At 39.0% G+C, this 7,741-nt stretch overlaps 1 protein-coding gene and 1 long non-coding RNA gene across 3 annotated transcripts in view; one reads left to right on the top strand and one right to left on the bottom strand.

Moving 5' to 3' along the window:
- The window catches only part of LOC126945522 (uncharacterized), a 40,581-nt gene extending 36,244 nt beyond the window's left edge, over positions 1-4,337 (top strand). For both annotated transcript variants that reach the window (XR_007722471.1, XR_007722470.1), the window contains exons 4-5: positions 1,101-1,208; positions 4,029-4,337. This is a non-coding gene — a long non-coding RNA (uncharacterized LOC126945522). The remainder of the gene's footprint in view (positions 1-1,100; positions 1,209-4,028) is intronic.
- The window catches only part of CMC4 (C-X9-C motif containing 4), a 540,756-nt gene that overhangs the window by 129,029 nt on the left and 403,986 nt on the right, over positions 1-7,741 (bottom strand). The gene's annotated exons all lie outside the window — the stretch shown is intronic.

Raw genomic sequence — 7,741 nt, forward strand, 5'->3', positions numbered from 1 at the left:
CTAGTCTGTCAAGAAAATTAATGTTTCTGATTATATTTAATGTATTCATTATCCTTTCCAATGGGTATGTTATTCACGTGCTCAGTGAACATGTCCTCTACAACATTTCCATTGATAGATAAAGATGAACAAGAAGATTAAGAATATAACCCTGCAGCGTATCACCAGAAGCCTCCCAGCAGGTCAACACATTAATCCTTAGCCTTTGGTTATGAGTCATTCGAACAGTTTCTAATTTACCCAGTTGTTCTTACGTAAGCCCATATTTCCTCAATAAGTGAGGGAGAAGTGAGGGAAAAGATCAAGATGAGAAAGAAGTAGGCTTGGTAAGCCATGCCAAGGAGTTTACACACTATGTATAGTCAATGAGGGTCCATTTAATGGTTTTAAACAGTGGAGGGAGATGGTCACAGTCTTATATTAATGGGTCTGTGCAACCTCCTTAGTTTGTTCTTCATTAATTGCCATTCTTTCATCTTTTGAATATAATTTAAAATGTGAGCTCATAAAGTAACTAGAAAAGTAAAACAAACTAAAGAGATGTCACATGCCTTTCTAGTTCCACCTACCTCCTTGACTTGATGTGCTTGCCCTTTCTTCACTACTTTCATCTGGCAAATTTCTATACATCCTTCACATTTAACCTGTAGATCGCCATATCAAGTCATATGTTCATACTAAAGTATTTCATGAAAGATACATACATACCAGTATATATTTAACACGTTCCATGTCCACCTACAAACTTCCTTTCTTTTTCCTATGAGTATTATTGGCCTTGAGATGTTGAAGTTCTGTCTTGTAAAGAGTCCTTTGTAGGCCTTACTTTGTGGCTAATTCATCCCTGCTTTTCAATAACTGTTCTTTAGGTTTTCCACACTCTTTGGTCTGTCATACTTTATCACTAGCAGCCCCTTCACAAATACATTTTCCTCTTTTTCTTTGCATCTGGCATTTCGCATTCCTTTCAGGTGATGCTTATTAAATATTAATATAATATTTACTTTAGGGGGCTACTTGTTCTCATGGTACTATTATGTTAGGAGAGCAATTAAATACTAATTAATTTTTAACTGTTTATTTTCTTTTAAAATTCATAGGTTCCAACTCCATTGGGAGCTTCTTCTCTAATGGCACCTCAACCCATTGTTCATACCCAGCAAGGCCTAAGGACCAGTAGTCCTTCCACTCCATCCCCAGAACATCAGGTACATTTGGGTTGTTGTTGCTAAGCGCCTTGGCAAAGATAGGCAATCAGTGGAGGCAGGATCAGTGTTATAATGGAGTTTTGCAACATAGCCATCTTTTGTGTACTGTTGGTCTCTCATAGAAGAAAGCCTAATTGTAACATTTTCATCATCATAGAAAGACACAGAACTGTGCAGACCTGGTACAGACCTTTATAAACTTGTGTTGTTAAGCCTCAACTGCTTCTTATATTTATTCAGCCATCCTTTTATTCATTCATTTGTTTATTCATTCGACAAACCCAACTGTAATTAGTATTGGAGAAATGGCTAACCCAGTCTGGAGATTTCAAGGATGACTTACCAGAGAACTGATACTTAAGTTTAATGATAATATTTAAAAATAGACAGAGTTAACAGAGTGAGAAAGGATGCTCCAGATAAACATATACGCAGAGAGGGAAGTACAAAGCACCATGGGAACTCAAAGAAGAGAACGATTAATTTAGTAAAGGAAGCTTGCAAGTACTAAATGATAAAGAAGATTTCAAATAGTAGATGTATAGTGGATAGAAGAAGTTTGGCATTACAGGCAGGAAGAATAGGTTGAACAAAGAAGTGGAAGTAGGCAGTGGTAATGTGAGGGAGTATAGCTGAAGTGTATGGGAGAGTGTCATGATCCAGGTGTCCACTGTCTCAGAGTATTGTATTCTAGAAGACTTTACAAGGTTTCTTCTTTCAGTCTTCAACTGATGTGCTGAGCCCCCTGATACCTGAACATTTGTTTTAGGAGGACTGACGAAGCTTCAGGTGTTAGATAATGAGAAAAATGGAGTGACAATTTACTTCCTTCCTGTTCTCATAGCAAGGCTGGTGGCATCATTTTTTTTCATTTTAAGTTTATTATTATTATTATTATACTTTAAGTTCTAGGGTACACGTGCACAACGTGCAGGTTTGTTACATATGTATACTTGTGCCATGTTGCTGTGCTGCACCCAGTAACTCGTCATTTACATTAGGTATGTCTCCTAATGCTATCCCCTCCCCCACTCCCCACAATAGGACCTGGTGTGTGATGACCCCTTCCTGTGTCCAAGTGATCTCATTATTCAATTCCCACCTATGAGTGAGAACATGCGGTGGTTTTCTGTTCTTGCGATAGTTTGCTGAGAATGATGGTTTCCAGCTGCATCCATGTCCCTACAAAGGACACGAACTCATCCTTTTTTATGGCTGCATAGTATTCCATGGTGTATATGTGCCACATTTTCTTAATCCAGTCTGTCACTGATGGACATTTGGGTTGATTCCAAGTCTTTGCTATTGTGAATAGTGCCACAATGAACATACATGTGCATGTGTCTTTATAGCAGCATGATTTATAATCCTTTGGGTGGCATCATTTTGCCAAAATGGATTTCCTGAGCAGAGTCTCCAGACTCCCACCATGTAATTGCTGTAGCTGCTCTCTAGGCAACAGCAAGAGCAATGGTTGCCTATGATTTCTTGTCTTGGGCGGGGAGGGTGATCCCTGAGTAACATAAGCTCACCTTGGCATGGGAAATTTCATCAAATATTCTGGTCTCTGCTGGCTTGGCTTTCTTGAAACTATAATGTGCCCACACACCGTTATTTTTGAGCCATCATCTGTAAACAGAGACTACAATATGTGAAAGGTGATGAATTTTTTTAGAGATTAGCAATTCCAAAATCCTCTTTAGGAAGAGGAAATGGAGGCCCTAAGAGAGATGACTTCCAAGGTTTCTTGGCTTCAAATCCATAATTTTTTGCAATGTGTGGGCAAAAGCAGGCCTTCCATGCAAGGTGGATTCCCACTACACTTAGTGTCTCTGGCACTTAGCATTGACTGTCTTGCCCAGCTAGGTGGTTTTTCATGTGAGTGTCTTAGTTTCTTAACTAGATTTATTATCTCCAGTTATACACTGCATCGAATTCTTCTAGTGTAACTTATCTTCACTACCTCAATGTTGAGCACATTGTACATGCTCCACAAACATTTGTTGCTTGATTGATTCACACAGTCAATAAATAATGACGAAGCTGCTATGTATCAGGCTCAGTGTGAGGCCCAGAGAAACAAAGGCAAGAGAAACAAGTCCCTACCCCTAATAATTTATAGGCTGATAGAGGCACTCATCTCAGCTTCTCTTTTTCTTTGGTACTGACATCAGACATTTTAGAGTCAAGTTGAAAAGAGTTGGTCATATTTTTGGGCTTTCATATTTCAAGGCATTTCAACATATCCACAAATAGCAGGCCCAGTGAGCTGTGCAATATCATGGGGCTCCAATGTTTTAGGAGCTTTGGTCCTGAGCCAGACTGAATGCCCTCTCTTATCTATATATGTGAAGAATAGCCCTTCTTCCTCCCCAGGAGGCTGTGAGGGATTTAAAACAGATGTCTATCTGAGGGATCCTGCAGATCTCCCATGCTATCAGGAGGCTGTGTGATTTCTCTCCATCATGAGGCCTTTATCATGACATGTTATGGCTCATGTCTCAAACCCCTGAGTTTCTTATTCTGTGCCATATCCATGCCTTTCAATTATCAGGACAGTAGCTGAAATTTATTGAGGGCTTACTAGGTACTAGGCACAGTATCAAGTATGTTATATGTGTAATTCCATTCAATCTACTTAATAATATGTGCCCAAAGCCCCATTATTATGGTTATTTTACAATGGAGAAAACTGAGACACTGTTAAAGTAACTAACCTAATATCCCAAAGCCAATAAATAATCAAGCTTGACTGCAAAGTTCATGCTCTTAGCCTTAACCATTATGCTGAATGCACCATCTCTCCCAATTATTATCCAGGAAACCTTGTGACTGGGAATTTACCATGGCTTATACTGAAGGTCTTCGTGTAGCCTGAGGAGTCTGGCCCAAAGAAGATTCAGGAACATGAAAGCAGAGTTCAAACCTTTTTACATCCATGCTTTTTATTGGGTTTGGTGGGAAAGGAAGAGCTTGGGTGGACATAGGGGCAGAGGTATTTGGAGGGGTGTAATTACTCACCTTGGGGCCCAAGATCAGGTTTTCTAAATTGAGAACTGCATAGTTACGGAAGGAACCCGGAGGACCCAGTGGGATTTAGTGACAACCATGGGATGCAGAATTAATACTAGTGCCCTGATGACTCACCAGAGGTCGTAGTCAAAATGTATTAGCACTAGAAGTGAGTCTGGAGATCCTCTAGTCCAAAGCTCACATTTCACATGTGAGGACACTGAGCTAGATAGGTGAAGACACTTGTCTAATGAGGCACAGCCTGTTAATGACAGGGTTAAACTAGAACCCAGGTTCTAGGGCCTATTACGCAGTGGCAAGCCTAGGAATGGATTCTGGAAATAAAGCAGGGTAATGTCTGGGAGTCCCCAGGGCCATCATTCTGGCTGATGAGGTGGTGGGGTCAGGTTGCAGAAGGGTTAGTTGCCTGGAACAAAGGACCTCTCCACATCACCTTGGATAAATAACGTCAGTCCCAGGAAAAAGGAAATCACATTGCCACATTTTACCTTGTCTAGGAAAATCCTACCTTGTCCTCTCTTGTATAAACAGAACAAAAACACGGAAGATACAATAATAATACACAGTGAGAACACCACCAGCACATTCAGAACCCAGGGTAGTGAGTATGGAGGCCCATTGGCATGTCTGGAAATAGAAGAAACATGTATTCTGACTTACTAGGAAATAGCCCCAAGAGGCTGGGACAGCTTAGCATGCAGGAGCACTATCACAATTGAGAGCCCTCCAGGGGAGTTCCAAAGCACCTAGGGGAAACTGCACTTTCTGCTCTCAGAAGTCAGGATTAGAAACTGAATCAGAAGGTCGAGCAGAGGCTGTCTCAGAACATCCTGAAATGCTTGGCATCTCTCTGAAGGCCTTGGGCTCTTTCCCAGTGGGCTTCCTGAGAGGAAATGACCCCAGTGACCAGGCTCAGGAAAAAGGAGACGCATTCCCCCAGCCTCAGGATTTGCAGCTCTTCGGAGTAATTTCAGAGGCTTGTGGAGATTGGGACAGAACCTGTTACCTGCACAGAGCAAACATGGAGTGAGAGTTGTGGGTTCCCAGCTGTACAAATTTAAGTCAGCTCTTGGTCCTCTGAGTTATGGAAGTTGCTAAGGATATCACCCTCTTCTTCCAGGGAACTCCGATTGCATATCACATCATTTTCTTCCTTCTCTGCAGAGCACATTAGTGTGACATTTGCAGGTACTATTCGCTGAAGTCATTAAACTCTGGCTTCCCAAAATATGAGCCAGTGGTGCACTAGAGCTGGCTTGTATCAGCTTGTGAGAACCAATTGTTAAATTTCTAGAAATTCTGCAAGATGGTTGTTAAACACAGTCATCATTCAAAATTAAATTATAAAAATTTACAATTAAATTATTTTAAAAGCAAAGGTAATAAATATTCAAAATTTATCACCTTCTAATTATTTTTTGACATTTGAATGTTACCTGTGCTCTTGAGGTTATTTACGTCGATTTTATCTGTATGCTACTGGGCATGTCTTCCCAACTCGACATGGATTGAAATCAGCCATTGTGAGAGTATCTACGCAACAGAAATTGGTAGATGCTACAAACTACGGCTTGATCTATGTTTGTAACTCTAGACTTGAAAGCAATGGAGAAAATGTTACTAATGCAGATTCAGCTTAAAAGTGAGTTGTGTCTGTAGCCATTATTGTGAATAGCACCAAAAAATGAGGCAATATTTTTCTGGTATTTGAAAACCATTATCCAATTCAGCAAGTAAGTCACTCACATTGTTGACGAATGATCCAAGTACCAATATAAAAATAATTGTTGAATTACTTTTTTTATTACTTAACATAAATGAATATATCAACCAACATTTATGTCAGAACTACACTAGTTCATCAATTGCAACTATAGGTTGTCTAGGGAGATATGTATTTGGCAAAAATCAAAAGCATCCTGCCAGAATTGGTTATACGGAATTTATGATAAAGAGTATTGTATATTTTATTATCATTTATGAAATTGTGTGCTATACACCTTTTATATCAATACAATTTATAATAAATACCTACCCCCTTTCTAAAGAGAATTAGTTGAACATTTATCAGCACAACACTATGTGAAATGATTTTTTTAAAGTTGTTCTGTTTCCTGCTGTATGCATATTTTCTTTACATTTTGTTTTGTTTTGTTTCAAAAGTGTCCATGGTGAAAAACTACAACCTTTTAAAGTCTGTTTTAAAAAATGCTTTTACTAAAGCAATCTAAAGATAAGCTGTAAAAAGTGTGGCCTACTGAAGGGTTACTAAAGATCAATCATATTTAAGATCAGGTAATAGCTAGATTTGGATCTGGCAAAAGAAATTTCTTTTCTTTTCTTTTCTTTTCTTTCTTTCTTTTTTTTTTTGCCAAGAGATAAGAAAATGACCACCTATAGAGTTGATAAGCTTAGTGTACTCTTGGAAAAGCTGCTGTAGCCATGGCAGGAAGGAAATAGAGGAGTTAGAAAGAATTGGTATACAACTTTCTAATTAAGAGAAGACTAGAAAGGAAATACATTCAGCAGTATAAATAAGGGAATCTTCTGTTTGTACCTGTAAGGGAGTAAAACACGAGTGATAAGTTGATAAGGCTTTTGGCTCCAAAAGAAAAACCTGGCCCGAAGTGTCAAATCATATATCTCTTAGAGGGATTTATTCCAGATTAGAATTAGTGATAATTTGGAGAACTATTTCCTAAAGTTTGAAGTAAGTCCTTGATTAGTTTTAATAATGATTAATATAGATAGGGATCAGTGAAGTTGAACCAAATTTGCATGTGTGTCTGATATTTCAATGTTTTTCTGTAGAAACATTACCTACTTTTCAAAAACAAAAAAATTTTTTGGAAGGCATTGAGGTGGGGGACAGTGGTGAAGAATAGAGTTCCCATATACTTTTCTCTCCAGGAACAGAGACATTATCTCACAAAGCTGCTGACCAGAAAAAGTCAGAGTCATGGTTAGCTAACATGTCTTCATCCTCCCAAGCCAAATCGCATAGAAGCCACTGGAGAACTAGTTTGGAATTCCGGCTTCACTACTATGTAGTTGTAGGATTTTGGAGAAGCTGTACAGGTTCACTGAGCTTTAGTTTCCTCATTCACAATATGACGATACCAATTTCTTCCTCATATTATATATAAGGACATATCTATGTCTATATGCTTGATCGTACATTATCTGTGTAGATAAACCGGTAACAGTGATTGCCTCTGAGAAGAGAGACTTACTTTCCGTTGCATAATTCTTAGGCTCATGGTAGAATTTGTGCAAGTGGATGAAGCACTGCCTCACTGGAAAACACTCCAGTGAAAGAAGAGAAAGGACAGAAAACAGCCCGAGGAATAATTACTTGGTTCTGTATGACACATGTGCTTTTAAAGGGTTGTAGTGTAGGATGACATTGGGTAAGTCCATGGTCCTAGAAGCCTAGGTGGAGTTCTTAGGATTTTGTATGTAGACTATGAAGTTTTGGAAACGTTTGAGCTGGAGAGAAG

Source organism: Macaca thibetana, chromosome X (assembly GCF_024542745.1).
Source record: "Macaca thibetana thibetana isolate TM-01 chromosome X, ASM2454274v1, whole genome shotgun sequence".
Classification (NCBI taxonomy): domain Eukaryota; kingdom Metazoa; phylum Chordata; class Mammalia; order Primates; family Cercopithecidae; genus Macaca; species Macaca thibetana.